The 21,187-nt window shown below is 41.7% G+C and overlaps 1 long non-coding RNA gene across 3 annotated transcripts in view; it reads right to left on the bottom strand.

The window, feature by feature from the left end:
* LOC138747311 (uncharacterized) overlaps positions 1–21,187 on the bottom strand; it is a 291,147-nt gene that overhangs the window by 249,430 nt on the left and 20,530 nt on the right. For all 3 annotated transcript variants that reach the window (XR_011347428.1, XR_011347426.1, XR_011347427.1), the window contains one exon: positions 18,671–18,808. This is a non-coding gene — a long non-coding RNA (uncharacterized lncRNA). The remainder of the gene's footprint in view (positions 1–18,670; positions 18,809–21,187) is intronic.

Genomic DNA, 21,187 nt, shown 5'->3' on the forward strand with positions numbered 1-21,187 from the left:
CCTCTCATTCTTCTGAACTCAAGCGAATACAATCCTAGACGATTTAATCTTTCATCATGTCAACCCCTTCATCCCAGGGATCAACCTAGTAAACCTCCTCTGGACCATCTCCAAAGCCAGTATATCCTTCCTCAAATATGGAGACCAGAACTGGACACAGTACTCCAGGTGAGGTCTCACCAGTACCTTATACAGTTGCAACATGACCTCCCTACTCCTGAATTCAATTCCTCTAGCGATGAAGGCCAACATTCCATTTGCCTTCTTAATAACCTGCTGCACCTGCAACCTAACTTTTTGCGATTCATGCACAAGCCCTCCCAAGACCCTCTGCACAACAGCATGCTGTAGTTTTTCACCTTTTAAATAATATTCAGCTCTTTTACTTTTCTTGCCAAAATGGATAACCTCACACTTACTAACATTGTACTCCATCTGCCAGACCTTTTCCCACTCATCCAGCTTAAATGTATCCCTCTGCAGACTCTCCACATCCTCATTACAATTTGCTCTTCCACTCAATTTGGTGTCATCTGCAAACTTGGCTACACCACATTTTATCCCCTCCTCCAAGTCATCAATGTAAATGATGAACAGTTGTGGGCCTAGCACCGACCCCTGTGGCACCCCACTTACCACTCTCTGCCAACCTGAAAAACTCCCACTTATCCTGACTCTCTGCCTCCTGTCAGACAACCAATTTTCAATCCAGGCCAATAGACTTCACCAGACTCCACTTTCCTGTAACTTACTGAGAAGTCTCTTGTGCGGCACCTTATCAAACGCTTTCTGGAAATCCAAATATACAACATCACCCTGTTCCCCTCTATCCACCGCACCCATTATATCCTCAAAGAATCCTAGCAAGTTTGTCAAACAAGATCTTCCCTTTCTAAAACCATGCTGCGTCTGCCTGATTGAACCCTTACGTTCCAAAAGTTTCACTATTTCATCTTTAATGACAGCTTCAAGCATTTTTCCAACAGTGGTTCTTAACCTTTTTCTTTCCTCTCACATAACTCCTCTCACTGCTACCTTTGGGGAAAAGGAACAGAGGCCTCAAGTCCAGCTTCTCCAGGTTAAAGAACAGTTCCCCCCTCCCCCCACAATGATTATCAGGCTCTTTAACCATCCTGTACTACCCTAATCAGAAATTACTCTGCCACCACAAAATGATCTGTCTACATGACTGAGACATCACTTTTTCCTAAACTTACTGTAACTGTGAATATTTATTATCTTGTTCTGTATTGGGATAATTTAATGTATGATTTATAGTTTTTTAAGTGACTATTTAGCTTGTAAACCACTGCACTAATCACTATTGCAATTCACTTTCTTGCAGTACGATAACTGTGAATATCTCATCTATTTCTTGTCACTTTATAATAACTTCAGTACATATGTACATTGCACTTGTGTATATAACAATAAACTCATTATCATTACTTAGAGCCAATCTCCTCCTTCAGTCAGAAGTAAAAGATTCCTCAGGAGTATTTTTGAAGAGAAATGGTATTGTGTCTCAAACATTATCCCTCTACCAACACTATTTTAAAAAATACATAATCATTATCATATTGTTGCTTTTTAATTTGCCCAAAGTGCCTGGTTTCTCTCAGCATTAGAACCTATCCGACACTTTAGAAATGCTACATGAGCCGGAAGACGCAACTGGGAGATGGGGGTGGGGGTGGTGGTGGTGGGTGGGGGCTGAGGCTGTGAAGATGCTATAGAAATGCATGTCTTCTTAAAATGGTGCAACAACACATTTTGCCTCGCTTACTTTAACAAGAATGGAGAAGTATTATACAGTAATGCTCAGCGTTCTCCATCTTTCATTTTCCAACTTCCAACAATTTCAGTAGAAAACCTGGTTTCAGAATCTTCATTTCCAATGAAGGGCTTCAATAAGCACTGCCGTGTTTTATGGTGGATGAACCAAATCTCTTTAGAGTCATTGGAATCACAAGGCAAAGCAGTCTTCAGAGGTGCCAAATAAATCATTGTTTAGTTTTGGGAGAAACAACTAATGCTGCCAAGTCATCAAATGTTGGTGCCACTTCATCAATCCCAGAGCTCTCATGATTATAGATATAAACTTCCAGGATTTGTCACAGCTAAGAGTTGGCATCAACTCCCTGCACTGTGCCGAGATGGCTGATCTGAGCCAATCCAATGTCTGGAATGTGCTCATACGTTGGGGTTGAGTGAGGATAGGATTAGCGTGAATGATGAGGCCCCTGAAACTGATTTGTTTGCTGGCACATCTGATCGAAGTGACATGAGCTGTTGGTGATGACAGAACATTGGCCCATCTTTGAGAACTGAGAGAACAAAGAAGAAAATTTGGAAATGTGTTATTCTCTCTTAGCTGCTATTCAGAGAACACAAGCTACACATTCCAAATTGTTCCATTCAATTTAACATATTCCAAATTACATCCTCAAATTCAATAGGTGAGAGAGGATGAATCAACAATTGCACGAATTGATATTATTCCTCTGCAGAGTCAACTGCTCATTATTTTTGGTCGAAAGGATTTATACGTACCCTGTTGAATACTAATTTCTGAGGTAGATACACCTGTACTAATTGGTATCTCTAAATTGACCCTGGTTTCTCTGGTGATAATGTAAAACTCCTGTTCACAGGCAGTTGGGTAAAATTCTCCCTCACTAACATCATGAAGATCTATTTTATGCATTAATGATGCTGCCCTTGGCCCTCTTGTTCCTTCTCTGTCACAACAAGCAGGAGAGCTGTCACATTCCTAGAATGCTCAAGAATCAAGATTGCGTGAAAGAGCCCCCAGTAGACAACAGTTTTGTTGGTTGAATTCTATTCTCTGTCATCTACTACAGCTGTAAACCCAGTTTAAGCAAACACTCAGGCACATGAGCAATTTTATTGGTCTTCTCCGAATGGAGTATCCTAAAAGATATTTCTTCCTCATCATATCAAGATTATAATGCACTTATTAACACAGACCCTAGTGACCATTCACCCCTGAAGCAATTTAGCAATGAGAAATATGAAAAAGCATAAACTTGTGTTTGCTTGAATTTAAATCTGACTGCATATACTTTGAAGGAGGGCACTTTGGGCACACATACACAATTTATAAATCAACTTCCGAAGTTGTCGGCCACTTGTGGCTTTGGATACCCTTGCATAATTGAGGGGACACTACGCTTATATTGTTGTAGTGTTCTTTGGGGTTTTTTTATTATTATGGGGTATTTTATTAACATTTGTATTTTCTTTTTATTAACTTTTTTGCTTTGAGTTTTTTGTTTTTGTTATTTTTATAGATTGTACGCCGTGTGAGGTGTTTCACCATTGAAGAAGATATAAATTGTTACGGCTAATTTAAATTTTACTACTTTTAATGTAAACGGGCTTAATAATCCGATTAAAAGGAAAAGGGTGTTAGTGTATATTGTTAGCGTAAGTTGAAAGTTAATATTGCTTTTTTACAGGAGACACATTTAACAGAAAAAGAACATCAGAAGTTGAAGTGATGTGATTGCTTCGTCATTTAGTTCAAAAGTGAAAGGTGTCACAATTTTGATTCATAAAAAATTATCTTTTGCATTGGATTCGGTTTTTGAAGCAGTTGGCAGATTGTTAGTTGTTAATTGTAATTTTTTTTCTGAGACCTGGACCTTGATGAATGTTTATCCCCCTAATGTGGATGGTGATTCTTTTATGATGGAAGCTTTTTTAAATTTAAGCCAATCTTATGATAATGTATTGGTAGGTGGTGATTTTAATTGCTGTCTGGATCCTTTGTTGGACAAATCTCCAAAATCAGTAGGTAAAATGAAGTTGACAAAGCAATTGTTAACAGTGATGAAAGAGTTAAATTTGGTTGAGATTTGGAGGAGGTTAAACCCGAAGTCCAAATACTTGAAACATGCCTGATATCCAGAACAGCCCTGCCCCACCATCCTGCCACCGTTTGTACCTTATATGTGGTTTAACACATCTCCCGCAGGCTTATGGTGTCCTGGCCTTCATTGGTCAGGGGATTAACTTCAAGTGAAGCAAGGAAAAGTTGCACCTCTATGGCATTCTGGTTAGACCAAATGGAATATTGTATTCAGCTCTGGTCAATTCAGTACAGAAAGGATGTTGAAGCTTTAGTGAGGGTCTAGAAATTTGCCAGGATGTTGCTTTGACTGGAGAGCATGCCTTCTGCAGCACAATTAAGAGCCAGGGCTTTTCACTTTGGAGCGATGAAGGATGAGAGGTGATTCAATACATGTACATATGATTGTGAGGTGCATACCTTGGGTGGTCAGTCAGCACATTTTCTTTCCAAAGTGACAATAACAAATACCAGAGGACATCTGCTTAAGGAGAGTGGAGGAAAGTTTGGGGGGAGATGTCAAAGATAGGGTTTTTTTTACACTAAGAGTGGTGGGAGCCTTGAATGCATTGTCAGAGGTGATGGTGGAGGCTGGTACAATAGGGAGATTAAAGAGACTCAATAGGCATATAGATGTAAGAAAAAAAAAGAGGGTTATGGGCATGAGGTAGGGAAGGATTAGATTATTGTGGAGTGGGATTATATAGGTCAGCACCACATTGTGGGCTAAAGTGCCTGTACTGTAATGTTCCATGTTTAGATAGGCTGTTTTGTTCTACACCTTGCAGAAGGGCTCAGACCCAACACATCATTGATATTTTGCATCTTTACCTCTTACGTATGCTGCAAGACCAACTGAGTTCCACCAGCATTTCTTGTACATTTTGGAAGGTGGGAGGAAACCGGAGCACCCAGAGGAAACCCATGCAGACATGGGGAGAAAATAAAATAAATCTTTGCAGACAGTGTTGGATTCAAACTGACACTGTAATAGCATTGCGCTAACCCCGCCACCCTAAATTGTAATGTTCAAAACACATTTAGAAGGGAAACTTGGATAGAAAAGGATAAAAGACACAGAGTGGATGCAGATAAATGGGATTAACTTGGTCAACATGGACAAGTTGGGCTATAGGGTCTGTTTCTAGGCTGTCAAACTCCATGAAACAGTCTGAATGCTGTTGGTTGAAAAATAAATATTGATTAAGATAGACATGAAACACTTCTCTTTATTTTCATATTGTCACTGCACAAGTTATGGTTCACTTGAGGGCCAGTTTGATCCCAGTTTGCACTTTGCAGTTTCTCCAGGATAAAGGACTGCATTGCTTGACAAAGGAGTCAGCATTTTGTGTGACACCAAATGAGGCACATCTCAGTGGATCTTATAGAGTAGAAATAGAAAAGAGCACACCTCTGTGCCAAATCAAAAATGAAAAAAAAAATTCAGAATTCCAGTAAAACCCCTGTTATCTAGAATTCAAGCAACTGGCAAAAAAAAAATTGTGGAAAATAAATAGGTAAAAAATACATAAGTTTATAATTGGCATGCCTCGCCATTAGTTCGCCAACCACACAACACATAACTTCATTAACCAGAAATTCAATTATCTGGCATCTCCCGATCCCCATAGCTGCTGGATACTGGGGTTTTATTGTTTATAGAAACTGGTGGCTCTATTTGAATGACAAACACCTCACCCAAAAGACAGGATATACTCAACACTGTGCAGCAATGCCAGACTAGATTCTTATGCTGAGATCTTTAGAGCTAGGGGCATCATCCAACACCTGATAAATAAAGTGGAAGAAATAACTTCCAACATTATTCAAAAAGTTGCAACAATTTGAATCTTCCACCATTTTTTTTGAGAGGTTCCTGACCTGAAATGTTGACTGTTTTTCTCTCTCCACAGACTCTGCCAGATCTGTGAAGCATCTCCTGAATTATTTTGTTTTGATTTCTTTGTAATGCAGAGCACCTCGCATGTTAGGCCTTTTGCAGCATTGAGGCCCACAGGTGCAAATCGGCCGGATTAAGGCCAACTGATGCCCTAAGCACAGCCCAACAATGGTTCCCCCCAACCCTTCCATTATCTAACTGATAAGACATTAAGACTCAATAAGTGCTGAATGTGAAGACCCCGTAACAATACTAAACTGCGGTATTTACAGTATTCAGTATGCTTTTTTTCATTTATTGTGGGGGCCCTTTTTGTGGGGCCCCAGTTCATCTGGCACTGGAAAACTCTGCCCTAAGTATGTGCTTATTTTGCTTTCAATGGATGGTGCGTAATCTGCTGAGTTTGTCTACAACACTAGTCTCCAGCATCAGCAGATTTCTTGTTTAACCAACTAATAATGTACATGTTTTTAGAATGGGGGAGGAATGTAACACTATCACAGAGAGAACATGTAAACTTTACCCAGACCAAGCCCATGGTCAGAGATAAACAGGGAGGTTCTCTGATGCTGAGACAATAGCTCCACGATTTGTGCACAGTGTTGCCCAGAAGCAGCATAATTTTACACGGGTCACATCTGAAATCCATGTGGGAATAATTTCCATTGATACTCCAAGAATGAAATTATTTTCAAGCAGCTCAGTGGGCTGCATACATCGCATTGAGAGAGAGGTTCAATCTCCGAGTTAACCGATCTCAACTGGCACTGTAAGCGCACTAACCAGACCAAGTGAATCAAAATTCAGAATTCCTGCCTGTGGCATCCCTGCGAACTCTTCACTGGATTTGCCATCAGATCAGGACAGAATTTGCTTGATTGCTGTATCCCTTACAGTCATGGTGCCTTCAGGCAATCAATGAAGATCAACTTATTTAGATGCCGCACCAAAGCAAGAAGGTGCCAGCAGTTGTAGAGCCAAATCTCAGTATGAAAGAGCAAGAGGGAGATGCTCTTAAGAAAAAAAAGTAACTCAATATTTAACACTCACCTGCAAGTTTTATTACTACATAGAACATTACAGCATGATAAAGGCCCTTTAGCCCTTGATGTTCCCGACTTATATAGTGCTTCCAAAAAAAATACTGAACCCTTCCTATCTCATATCCCTCTATTTATCTTTCATCCATGTGCCAGTCTAAGGGTCTCTTAAATGCCCCAAATGCTGCAGCCTCCACCATCGACCCCGACAAGGCATTCCAGGTTCCCACAACTCTCTTGTGTAAAAAAAACTTACTGCTGATGTCTCCCTTAAATTTTTATCTCTTCACTTTGTAGAGATGTTCTCTGGTGTTTGGTACTCTCGCCCTGGGAAAAAGCCACTGGCCGTCTACCTCATCTATGCCTCTCGGAATCTTGTAGACCTCTATTAAGTTTCCTCCCATCCTTCTTCACTCCAAAAGAGAAAAGTCCGAGATCTGCTCACCTTGCCACACAAGACTTATTTTCCAATCCAGACAACATCCTGGTAAATCTCCTCTGCACCCTCTCCTTAGCTTCCACATCCTTCCTTTAATGAGATGACTAGAATTGAACATAATACTTGAAGTGTGGTCTCACCAGAGATTTGTCGAGTTGCAACATGACCTCTCGACTCTTGAACTCAATTCCCCTACTCATGAAGCCCAGGATCCCACTACAGTTAAATGTCTCACCATATATACCATTGATGTATTGCCTTCTGGTAGAAACTTACCTTGTCCTTTGTATCAAGTCTTTGCAGCTTCCAAGCTCACTTCACTTTCTCACACAGCCTTTAAATTCATATTTATCTTCTAACTGTTGTGCCCCCCCCCCCCAAAGAACTCTACCGGGTACCTCTAAGTCTGTGGAAATTTCCACTAATCAGCTCCTGATGTGTCACTTGGCCACCGGTGGGAATGCAGTTGACTTTGATTAACTGCAGTTGCCCAGAAGTGAGAGCTTTCGAGTTCCTCTGTTAATGTTCTCTTTAATGTGGACACTTATTCCATCCCGCATCTAAAATAAAACTCCACAGCTTCCTTAGGCTGTTGAGGCAACTGTACACATCACCAATAAAAGGTAAACAAGTTGGACCATGTAACTGAAAGGCTGCTTCAGAAGGTAGTGAATTCCCCAAATGTTAGACTTACTTTAAAAAAAATACATAGCACAGGCACAGCAGGATCGGAATATCTCATTCCTTGGGTCTGGATATGGTCCAGTCGAGAGGGCTCATTTACTCAGAGCACAGTCCATTGTGCACCAATTAAAAGCCAGCTGTTTCATTGGAACCCTGGTTCTTTCCTACCAGAGGAAATAATCACAGGTGATGATGGCAACAGGAAACCATATTCTTCCAGCTTAAGCAAATCCGCCCATTGCTCAGTGGCCGTAACAACAAGGTTTCTTACTGCAGTTCCAGCCAGGGCTACACAACTGTATGCAGGGCACCAAAGCTCAAGCAAACACTATTTCTATTGTTGGTCATTCAGAAGTACCTTTTAACCCTATATGGACACAGTTTATTTAGGCCAAGAATTGAATGAACTGTACATAATAACAAATGAAAGATACATTGAATTTCCTGCCTGTTTGTATAGTTCCTATTTTGATTATTAGGACCTTGGATTTCAAATTGCAGGATTGTTCAACTTTCTCAATCTTTTTCCTTTTGCTTGATGATTTCCTTTTTTCTCCTGCTTAAGTCCATCCGGTTCCTTTCCCATTTGGCCCAACTCCTTCATTTCCCTCTTCTTTAACTCTCATTTTTCTCTTCCTCGGTCTCCCATCCCATCTCTTTGGAATATTCTCCGTCTCTTTCCTTTTGCTCCAATAAGTGTGACATTTCTGATTATCCGGTCTTTTTTTATACCATGAGTGCAGTTTTTTTTAAAATGCAGAGCTGATTAATTCTCATTCTGTGTCTCTGAATCTCTCTGCACATTTTTGGGGATTAAAAAGTGGCCATTATATAATTTCCATCATCACCTGATTGATAGAACATACATACTCATGTAATAGTCAATCTCATTTAAAAATCGACCACCCTTTTATGGCCCAAAAATTGTCGATCTTTCTCATGATCCATGTAAAATTCGATCCCCTTATTTTTTGCCCCGACCATCCAGCCATCTGAGGTCCAAAAGCCCTGACCAACCAAGCTCCCGACACGCAGCCATTTGAGCTTCCAAAGCCCTGACTGCGGATCCTCTCCCCAGCCACCTGCCCAACCAAGCTCCCAATGCGCAGCCATTTGAGCTCCCAAAGCCCTAACTGTCCATCCATCTGAGCTCCCAACGCCTTGAACGATGTAAGTACTTACCATGGACAAAAGTAGTATCCGTGTAAGTTGACCCCCCCCCAAATTTGACCCAAAAAAATTCATCCCAAAACTCAACTATTATACAAGAATATGCAGTATCAGTATCTGAACAAAATCTCTCCATAGAATTGCAGATAACATTACAGCACAGAAAAAAAGTTCATTTCAGCCACCAGGTTGATGCAGGTAAATACTTCGCATGACCAGCCACTGTATGCACATACTTCTTTTTTCACAACACTTCAATATATTATGATCAAATTTTGCCTAATCTTAACTAAGCCATTTGCAGAGGTAATTAAGGAGATACGAGTTACATTGTATTTACCTCCTGGAGGTCAAATTTTGTCTGCTCTTCTTGGACATGGAAATGAGGTGATTATGTCACATGTTTATCAACTGGGATTACTTAAAGTGGTATGTGAGTGGAAAGAAAAAAGGTTGAAAACCACTCCTGTATACAATGGTTCTAAAGTTCAGTCCATGGAAACCAATTTCACAGGGCACTCAAATGAAACAGCTTCTTACTGGATAATTAAGAGTGACTCTTCGATTCAGTGGCTGTTGAAGGGGAACATCATTACCTGATGTGCTTCTGTGAATCTCCTCAAAAGTGGGAATACTCCTCTGTTGGGAATGCAGCACTGGATTGTGCAGGACCTCCACCATCCCCCCCTTCTTAAACTCATCTCATTTCCATTGTCAATGGAGACCCCACTTGACTCTCCCAGACTACATGAAGCTTTTCACTGGACCTTATCTGATGACATGTCCAACACCCAGTTATCATTTTTAATTTTCCAATTAGAAGGCCCTTCTGACCCATGAAATCCATGCCACCCAATTAACTTACAAACCCTGCACACTTTGAAGGGTGGGAAGAAACTGGAGCAACCAGTATCTGTACCGAATTTGAACCCAGAACAATGGCTAACTGTTATGCTAACCATTCTACCATAATCTAGGCATGTGACCCAATCTCTGCTTCCCCATTCCCCAGTTCTCTTTGCTTCCCCTGTTCCATCTCCAATTCCCTCTACTGTCAGTGCTACCGACCCCCACCTCGAAATCTTGACTTCTTTTACTACTCAAATGTTTCGTTGCCTATTAATGTGGCATCCCTGATGTAAAGCCGACCCTGTCCCACAAAAAGTGGGGATCCAAGCACAAAACCTCAATGCACCTTTGAATTGAACAAAAGAATTTCTAGATTGGGAACCTTCACTTACTCCAGAATCAATTGAGACAGATATAGTTAAGAGTTCCATATATCTATACTTCTGTATGACAGAAAAGGAATTCATTTCAGCCAAATGAATTTATGTTGCCTTAGTGGTCAAGCCCATAAAGAAGAAAATAGGAAGAGGAGGCTGACGGACGGTTACCTCAAAACCTCTTCTGTGCCAGTTCAACAGAGAATGCTCCTCTCCTCGATCCTTCAAATATGCCATGGTGCTCTTTGGTTAGTAAGGGATTACTTAAGGTGGGATGTGAGTGAGAAATAAAAGGGTCAAGAACCACTGCATTAGATCATTCGATATATTTAAGATAGAGGTGGATAAATATTTGAAGGATCGAGGATCTGGTGTCCACCACATCCAGGGACAGAGAATTCCAGAAATTCATTAAAATTCTTGAAAGAAATGTTTTCAATTTTAAAAGACCTGCTCCTCATAGCACATTTTCCACTGGCATCCCAGTTAATTGTCCCAAGATAGGTAGCCCTTTGTGCTGTTTCCACTGGGCCACCATGAACTCGGACACAACTCATCCCCCAGGAATTGGGGTGTTCTACCTTCAACTGGAAACGGGTGACTTTCTGCTGTCCTTTTTCCACTGGTTTTGTCAGCTGATGCCGGGGATATGAGTAGGGGTCGAGGCGGTTAATCCCCGGCGTGAAAGGACGTCCTTTCACGCCGGTGTTTGGACAGTTTTCTTTTTCCACTGGACTCTGTCCCAGTTAATTCCTAGGACAAGGTGCCAGTGGAAAAGGGGATTATGTTCTCTTGTTTGTGACTCTCCAACTATTGAAAATATCTCAACATCTACCTACTGTATTCCCAAATATACTCCGATTATTTATACAACAGAAAGTTGCATTTGCAGACTGGTTGGGTGTTTACTCTCTCTCTCATTTTTAGTGCCGGGGTCTGTGGTGCATCACTGCTGAGATTGGTGGCTTATTCTCTGCTGTTTGTTTGATCACTTTACCTCCTGTCACAGTAGGGAGTGGAAACAGGTGGAGAGTTCCCCAAACCACAGCCGCAACATGAGACCATTTTGTTCCCTCACTGACAGGAACTGTTTTCTGAGGTTTCAATCTGCAAAGTTCATCTGAAAGCCCAGAATGTAGATTGTTTTTTTTTTATTGTCATGTAGTAATACAAAACAGTGTAATACAGGTTGTACCTCTTTAATCTGGCGGCATTGGGACCTGGCCATTGTCGGACCACAGAAAGTGTTGGAGAGCAGAAAGACTCCTGGAGGAACCCCCTATGTAAACATATTAAAGGTAGAACAAAGCTTAAAACAGAAATAATACCGTGGATCAGCACAATGCCTTTACAGCGCCAGTGATTAGGACCAGGGTTCGAGACCCACACCACCTGTAAGGAATTTGTACTATCACCGGCAGATTCAAACATGCCAGACCCCAGAGCGGCAGATAAGAGAGGTACAACAGTATACAGTACACGAAATTCACTTTTGTCTGCTGTAAGACAAAAAAAGTCACCATGACCATTGCCCAGTGCCCCTAACAATAGGAGAAAGAGATGCAAAAGAGAGTCCATTCAGAGTCACTGAGTGTCTGTGGATTCACCTCCAGCTGCACAGATGTCTGTCAAACCATTGGCAACCCAAGCTCCACCTCCAAACTTCCGATATATCTTTCAGTGTCCAAGGCCCGTTAGGAGCCCTTCTTGCTCTCAGGACCCTCTTGAATCCCAGTTCTGATACCTGGTTCCCATGAGCCAGTCACCTGACTGGTGTGAGTCCTTTGATCACAAGTCACTCACAGCCCACAGCCTCTGTGAATCCTTCGACCCCCACAGAACAGTGACTTGGCAGCGGCTGTGCAGGCTGTGGGTGACTTGCGGTCGAGGGACCCGCGCAGGCTGCAGATTGCTGGAGACTGGCTCATGGGAACAAGGTATTGGAGCCAGAATTCAAAAGGATGCTAAGGGCAAGGAGGGCTCCCTCGGGGCCTTGGACACTGAAGACTTCCTTATCATATTGGAGGCTTGTCTGGAACATGGATTGCCAATGAATTGAACAAGAGTTTGTGTGGCTGCAAAGACTGCAGGAATGCTGGTAGCGAATCCAGACACTTGTAGCGATCCACGAACGCTGGTAGCGAATCCACAGACACTCAATGATTTTGAGGCAACTCTCTTTAGCTTCTCTCTTACTGTAAGGGGTGCCAGGCGAAACAAATAGTGATTCTTTGTCTGTCTTATGGCAGGTAGAAGGCAATTTTGTAAAATATTACATGTCCTGTGCTATTACATGACAATAAAGAAATCTTGAAAAGCCCACTCATGCCCATGTGGATCTGTTGAGCCCCTCACTGGTCAGCTGCTGTGGTCACCTTCTTGTAGGGTTGTCTCCCGTCTTTCTCTTTCCCAACTGAGAAGGGGATAACGTCCCATTTCTAGTGTTCTGCATTGGTCTACTGCTTCCCCAGAGTCTGCAACCCTTTGTGGTACGCTGCCAAGCACAAGCACAACCATCTTGAGCACAGACTTCCCTAGTGATATGATGTTAAAAGATCACCGTCATCTTCTCTAACGTGTCATTTTGAACCTTTATGGAGCCGTCGCCATCATGACCTGGCAATAGGACCCTGTGAAACAGCATTATGACTCCACTCCTTCCCTCTCCTGGGTCCCCACCAGCGTCGGCACTGTCATTACAGCAGTTCTGGCATCACTGCCCTAATTGCTAATTTCATTCTGTATAATTTCCTAACTGCCTCCCTAATATCTTCATTATGTTTAACTTTGATAGCTCTTCTTAGAATAAAGTCTGAGCAAATTCCTGGATAAAATTTCAAATTACAAGCACCAAAGTGTTTGCAAGAATTCTAAAATCCCTTGCAGTCAGAATATAAACTACTTCATTTATCTCAGCAGGGCAACATTCAGTTAGCACAAAGCTATTTCAGCACCAGTGGAACCGGGTTCGAATCCAGCACTTTCTGTAAGGGGTTTGTACGTTCTCCTCGTGTCTGCATGGGTTTTCAGTGGGTCGTCCAGTTCCCTCCCACCCTTCCAAAACGTTCAGGGTAATTGGACGTGGACTGGTAGGGCCTGTTACCGTGCTGTATGTCTAAATGTTTTAAAAAAAGGTGTAAGGAATCCACTAAAACATTTTCTGGAATGTAAATCAATGAAAGTTAATGACAGAAATGTTCAGAGAAATCTCCCAATCAACTATAAAAACATAGGTGGAAGAAATAGTAATGCTTGAGGTAAGACAATAGAATTAATTCTCCACCAATCTTTAAGCAAGTTACACCAACCATAAGATGAGCTGGCAACAGGCTCAGAAATCCAGGTCATTGAAACTGTAATAACAAAAATTGAATGTTGGAAATAGGCTGCAGGTCAGTCAGTGAAGCAGAATCTGAGTAGATGATTCAAGTCACATACCCTTTATAATGCCTGATTACGTGTGTGTGTGTGTGTGTGTGTGTGTGTGTGTGTGTGTGTGTGTGTGTGCGTGTGTGTGTGTGTGAGTGCGCGCGCACGCGCGTGTGTGTGAGTGCGCGCGCACGCGCGTGTGTGTGCGCGTGCGTGTGTGAGTGTGTGTGTGTGAGTGTGTGTGCATGTGTGTGTGTGTATGTGTGTGTGTGTGTATGTGTGTGTGTGTGTGTGTGTGTGTGTGTGTGTGTGTGTGTGTGAGTGTGCGCGCGTGCGTGCGGGTGTTTTGTGTGAGTATGCACTCACAAGCAACTTCAAAATGTACTGGCTTCATTGTGACATTTTTCCATAAATGTTGACTGATTGATAGTGTAATAGGAGCAACATTGGATGGGATCCATTGTAGATCTCGCCTGATCCAATAACGTTCATTATCTATTCATTCCCAAATAACAATTACCCTCTAAAATCCACGATGAAACATTATTCCTGAGAATGATTTTTCTATAGATTGAAATTTTGGCCTATTCTGCAAGTAGTTCTTCTGTGCTGGTGTTAAAGATTTCAGACAGAAGATTTTTCTTTTTCTACATTTGATGGGTCCAGTAACAAGTCTTGGCCTGTTACCAGTGCTAAAATCTGCAGATTCAAAGCCAAATCCACTGTGACTTAACATACTGAGGCATATGGTTGGTAACAGAGCTCTCCTTTGGGACTTTAAAGATGTATTTCTGCTGTTTAATTTTTCCATACGGTGGAGCGCAGGCCTAAGGACACCTTCCAAGTTCTTGCTGCATGTTGTGTTCTTCACGAGCAGCCTGGGATTTTCACATATCACTGTGGGAGGGAGACTAACAGGAATTAGTTTACAGGAAGGGCAATACAACAGTAAAGTTAGCAGACGCCCTCACAACAGGTTGGCCATGTTAATCCCAGGAAGGAGTGATTGGCAATGTTAAAGCTTGGGTTTTAACATGGATTTAGTTTTGATGCTATGAGAAAGTCCTCTTCTTTTTCACTAAAACAGCAAGTCCATATTTTTTCATCTTTGTCCTTGGAATGGGTCCGAGGTTGATTTCTTCAGGGATGGTTCAATTTTCAGGTTTTATGATGCATGTGCCATATTTCTTTGGCTCCAGCCGATGTACTTCTCCAAAACCACTTTGTTTTATAGGACTGAAGATCAGACGAAGACTCTGTGTGTTTTGACTGAAATCCTGCCATAAGATTAAACTGAAACAAGACAGGGGATCAGATTATAGATCAAAACCCTTTGGTTTTGGACCCTGTTAATAAAACACTGAGGGTATAATAAAATAGAAGCAGAAGTGCGCATGCTCGCACACAGACACGCGTTTAAACACAAAGGTCTGCACACGTTTTGATTGTCGTGAATGCACAGAAATGCTGAAGGAACCTTCTTTAAGGTGTGGGGGAAAAGGAGGCAAGTGTCTGAATAAAAGAAATGTCAGGAGAAGTACAGACCAACAGGCAAAAGGGGATAATTGGATATGGAGAAGGAGAGAGGAAAGTTGAGAATTGATGGGGGGGGGAAGCATTTGTGATTGGAATCTCACACACACACACACACACACACACACACAGTATAATGCCCAGGACACAGAAGATTGCAGAAGGTAGTCCATCACTGTCCAATGTCCCATCCACTGAATACATCTGTGTGAGGCGTTGCTTCAAGAATGCATCCAACATCATAAAGAACCCCCACCATCCTGGTCACAACCTCTTCTCACTGTTACCTTCAGGCAGAAGGTACAAAGGCCTGAATGTTAACATAGCCGAGAGATGTCAACTAAACCTAGAACAGTTTCCTTCTGACAGCTATCAATTTCTACAATTCCCTGTACTAATCTAGTCGCAATCTTACTCCCACACCACCACAAAAAGGTGCATCTACACTGTTGTAATATCATATTTTTTATTTGTGCTATGGTAACTGTAAATACTTATTATCAATACTTGAGCTCATTATCTTTTTTAATTTAATTCACTGTCTAATTTTGAAGATTTATTTTTTACTAAGTACCACTAAATGACAACTTTCATTCATATGTTCATTGTACTATATGAATGACAATAAACTCATTTATCATGACTCATGCACAGGCATGCAAATACATACACCCCCACCCACAAACGCATACACTCCCTGTCCTCAAATGCATGCACAGACCAGCGCTGGTACAGGCCCTTTCAGCCGAGGGCTTCCTACCCCCAATTAACCTACAACCCCAGTACATTTTGAACAGTAGGAGGAAACTGGAACCCCTGAAGGAACACACACACAGACATGCGAGAACGTAAAAACTCAAAGACAGCACCAGATTGGAACGTGGGTCGGTGGCAACTGTAATAGTGTTGCGCTAACTGTACCACCCTTCAGATTCAGATCAGCAAAGGTAAAAAGAGAAAAAAAATCAAAATAATTTGATTAAATTCACTGATTACAAGGAAACACAAGCGTGACATCTTAAATACCTTTTTGATATATCAAAGTTCTCTGCAATCTTTCACCTGAAGCTGCCAGTATAGAAAAATGTTATCCCTACTTGGGTGTAGTTTTTGCCTACCATGTGTGGAGTACCTTCTTACTCCACAAACAAGGTTGATCAATGTTGGTATCGAGCAGTTCCCATCACTCTCAATTCTAAGGATCTTCATTGAATCCTTTCTGCTTGACCAGTCCAAAGTTATAATGCTGTCTAGGGAAAGATACATGTTCTACCTGCCGGTTTTCTATTTGATTCAAGGAGGTTGCGTGGAGATAGTACCCACCGTGGACCTCACTGAGGTAGGCATGATATTCTGACAACGAAAAGACAGGTTTATAATCGCAGAGGCAATTGGGTTACGTCCAATATTTTGTGCAGAATCAAGACTGGCATCTCAGATTTATTTTCATCAGGCATCTGACCAAACCTCAGGAAAGGATAGACTGGATTAGAGGATATGAACTACAGGGACAAAATTGAGTTCTTTTCTCAGGATCATAAAAGATTGAGGGGACACTTGTCAGAAGTTTATAGAATTATGATAGGCTAGGGTAAATAATCAGAATCTATTTCCCAGGACAAAAATGTCTCATATCAGAGGATATGTGTTTAAATATTTGCAGGGCAAAAGTTTTTTTTAAGACAGAGAGCAGTAGAAACATTGAATGGGCTGCCGGGGTGGGCGGGGGGTGGGGGGGGAAGAGGTGGAAGCAGAAGAATAGCAGTGTTTAAGGTAGACCCATAAATATGCAAAAAATATGGGGATATGCGTCATATGCAAGGTGCGGAGGTTTGGTTACATTTGGGGATCATATTCCGTTCAGACACATGGGCTAAAGGGCCTGATCCTTTGCTCTACTGCTCTCATGTTAACCGTAAAGGAGAATGCCAGTCCCGAAAGGACCCACATCAGAAGGTCCCAGTGTGGGATCTCCCCACCTCATCAAATTGTCTTCTTTACATCTTATAGCACCTAATGGCCTGAATACACCCAAGAATGTCTGATCTTTGAAGCTAAACAGACTCAGGACTGGCCAGTAATTGGAGGGGAAACCGCCGAGGAACACCAGGTGCTGTAGATTTCTGTGAGGGGTGCTGGACAAAGTGGTGACTCTCTCTGCCTTATGGTAGGCAAAAGTTATACAATTCCATGTAGGTAACATTTCAAATGTAGAATTATGTGACAATATTGGAACCTTTATCTTACAATGATACACAAGGAAGCCATTCAGCCCATCAAGGCCATGCATGCTCTCAGGGGAGCAATCCTATTAGTCTTATTCTCTATTCTCCTTATTTTTCTATATCCCTGCAACTCACTCCGTCACACCTGCCCATCATCTCCACTTTGATTCCTTTTACCATGAACCTTCACTAAGGGATCACTTGCAGAAGCCAATCAACCTACCGGCACGTCTCTGGGTTGTGGCAGAAGACTGGAGCACCCAGGGAAAAACCACAAGGTCACAGGGAGAAACACGCAAACTCCACACAGACAACACAAGAATTAAGAGACAAATTCGGAGCCAAACTTTTCAAATAAAAACTAAGTTCTTTTTAAATGCCTCAGTGATTTATTTTTCTCTCTCTGCTGCATTTTGCTTGCAGCGATTTCCAGGATATTAATTTGGAATTTCTGCAGACTCCAGGGCAGTCTTAGAGGTTTGGTATCAAACAGTGTTGAATAAGTTATTTTGCAACCACTTAAAAAGAATGCGATGTTGACACACCAGTTTAAATTACAATTCGCATCCTAAGGTTTTGTCATGAAATCCCTCTGCACCATTGAGGTGGTTAACTCCAAAAGCTGCTGGGACGACTTGGCGACAACTCAAATGATAGGAGTTAAAGGCATCGTCTAAGCTCAATGAAATAAATGTACTTCATGGGAAAAAATAAGCTCCAACACTAACAGAAAATTCTATCAGCCATGTAAAATTCTTAATGGATGTGGTATCTGGTTACAGTTTCAGAGAGAAAAATATGATACAAGTCTACAGGGAAGAATAATACAGATGCTGGCAGACAATCAAGCAGTAAATAAAAACACACATGTTTAGGTTGTGGCCGAATAGAAGTCGAATGTGGTCTTAAGTAAACACCTGCCATTTTAAGAAATAGAAGCAGGATTACAGCATTTAATTTCTTAAGCACATTGCATCATTAAATTAGATTACACCAGATCTGTGCCACAGACCTGTTCATATTCTTACCTGTCACACATCAATCTTCACATTTTTAAGCATAATTTCAAGCATTACATGGTCTTTTTATTTGTCGTGAAGAAATTTTATGCTCCTATTTTTGTGAAGTGTTGACTTTATTTTTCTTTAAAACTGCTTGTTCTGATAAATTAGCGTGCTGTATTTGCTAATGAATGATCAAAATTTACCTGTTCATCGCTTCTTTATTCCTTCTTCAATTTGAATTTTAAAAGTTCAGCCCAAGAATCTGGATAATTCGAGAATCTGGACCGACCCTTTCCCCGAGCAGTCCGGACAAGACTTCTGCTGTGGTTGAATGACCATCTCTGAAATAAAAACAGTTATATGAAAGGAATACTCATCAGGCAACTCATGAGGCAAGAGGAACGGAGTCAACACTTCAGGTCAAAAGGCAATACTCTATACGCTCTTCAGCTGCCACACACCCAACCAATCAAATTTATAAGGAATGTTTTCTGACATGAAAGTCTGTTTATCCTTCTGAAGTAGGTTTGGGAGGTTTTGTCAGAGTAGTTTGGGCAAGTAGATAGTTCAGACAACAGCCACCGTGCATTGGTTGTGGAGGAAATTACAGGAGTGCTGCCTCCAATGGAGACCCCTGGAGAGTAGGGAGTGGAAACATTGTGCTGCCCCTTGGGGTCCAACTACAGTCGGCTCTGTGGAGACTTTAAATGGCCTGTTAAAGTTGCTGATGGTGGTTTATTTTAAAATCCCGTAACCACAGGATCTGAGCCCAAGACGGCAGCCAAAGCAGAGGATTGGTGCAGGCCACCAGGAGAAGCTGAGGAAACGACTAATGGGATGGTTATCTTGGTGCCGGACCACTTGGGGGTGGGGGGGGCTTGAGGCTGAAAAACACACAGGCGGCAGCAGACTGTTGGTGACTTAAGGTGAGGATTCACTTAAGCTGTGGGCAACCGCAGTCAAGGGACTTACAGCAGGCTGCTATCGGAACCTGAATGTGAGTGTCCTGGAGGCTTCCTGATCATGTCAGAGGTGTGCATCTGGAGCTCAGGCTGCTGAGGGTTTGGACTGAAGTCTGTGTGGCTGCAGAAGGAGCCAAAGCCCAGGACACTCAGTGACTCTGGGGGGACTTACTTTCGCTTCTCTTTCTCTGACTGTAAACGGTGCTGATGGCAAACCTCTATCTGCCTTACAGAACACTAAAGGAAATTTCATGTAATATCACATTTTTTGTTTTATTACATGATAATTAAATAATCTTGAATAAATGTTCTGGGCAGTGGATGGGAGCCAATCAAGTTGACCTTCTTTGCCCTCAATTGTGCTGAGTTGTTGGTGATATATTTTCCCGACAAGGGCTAACACATTCAGAAATTGCGCAAACCTGCTCTACTCCACATTTATATAGTTAACTTACAGATATAGCTGAGAAATATCAGATTTTAATCTGGAGAAATTTGAGGTATTGCATGTTGGGAGGTCAAATGTAAAAGCAAAGTATACAGTCAAAGGTGTGCACAAGGAACTGGGGGGGGGGGGGGCGGGGGGATGTTCTAGATCCATAAATTGTGAAAGTGGCCACGCAAGTAGGTAGGGAAAAAAGGTACGCTTGCTTTCATTGATCAGGCATTGAGTGGAAGAGTAAGGAAGTCTTGTAGCAGCTGTGTAAAGCCTTGGTTAGGCTCCACTTCAAATCTTCTGCGCAATTCTGGTCACCCCATTACAGGAAGGATATGAAGGTTTTGGAAAGGACAGAAGAGATTTATAAGGAGGCTGCCTGATTTAGAGGGTGAACTGTGGGGAGAGGTTGGACAAACTCAGGCCATTTTCTTTGCCACATCGGAGAAATCGGCATACAAGCAGTTCTTGGAATGGAACCCTTATGTAACCCAGAGATGGCCAGGTTTCATGTTCATGAAAATCAGGCACCCCTCTTTTGGGAGTTAAACCAAAGGACAAGACGATTCAACATCCAGCTGAAAAGCATGGGGTAAAACCACGAACTAGAATAAAAGCCTCATTTCAGTCCCAAAAATACATCCCTCTCGTATTGACCTCCCCAGAGAAAGATTGATGACTGACAAATTCGAATCCGGGCATGGCTCCTGCAGTAACTTCATGCACAAGAGGGGTTTTAGGAAATGTAGTAAACTATGGCCACCCTGATCAAACTATGGAACACATAATGCCACTCTGGTCTCTGATGGTCGCTTTACAGAGCTTCAAGCATTTTCCTGGACATTAAACTGATTAAATAACCTTGAACTCTATTTATAATATTTGCTGCAAGGCAGTCATATCATATCGAAAGAAGAATACCTGTAATACTTTAAGTCTTCTCATACGAATTTTGTTATTTCTCTATATTGTATTTTCTTTGGTAACTCTAAATTATTGTGTTATTTACTCCAACATTATTAATTATGTCATTCATTTGACAGCTTGGTTCAACAATGTGATTCATTACAGTCTATGGTAAAGATTGGGCAATTTTCAATTCCATAATACACAAGTAGTAATTCTAGTTCTTCCATCATAAAGCAATACTGTGCCTTCCTTGGGAAGCAGTTGAGATGAATTGTTATTTTAAGATTCCTTTATTACCATGTAATAATACAGAAAATATAACATTACACAAAACTTTCTTCTACCTGCATTAAAGGCAGACAAAGAGTTTCCATTAGTATTATCCAGTACCCCATACAGTAAGAGGAAGAGAA

The sequence above is a fragment of the Narcine bancroftii genome, chromosome 12, assembly GCF_036971445.1.
Source record: "Narcine bancroftii isolate sNarBan1 chromosome 12, sNarBan1.hap1, whole genome shotgun sequence".
Lineage (NCBI taxonomy): Eukaryota > Metazoa > Chordata > Chondrichthyes > Torpediniformes > Narcinidae > Narcine > Narcine bancroftii.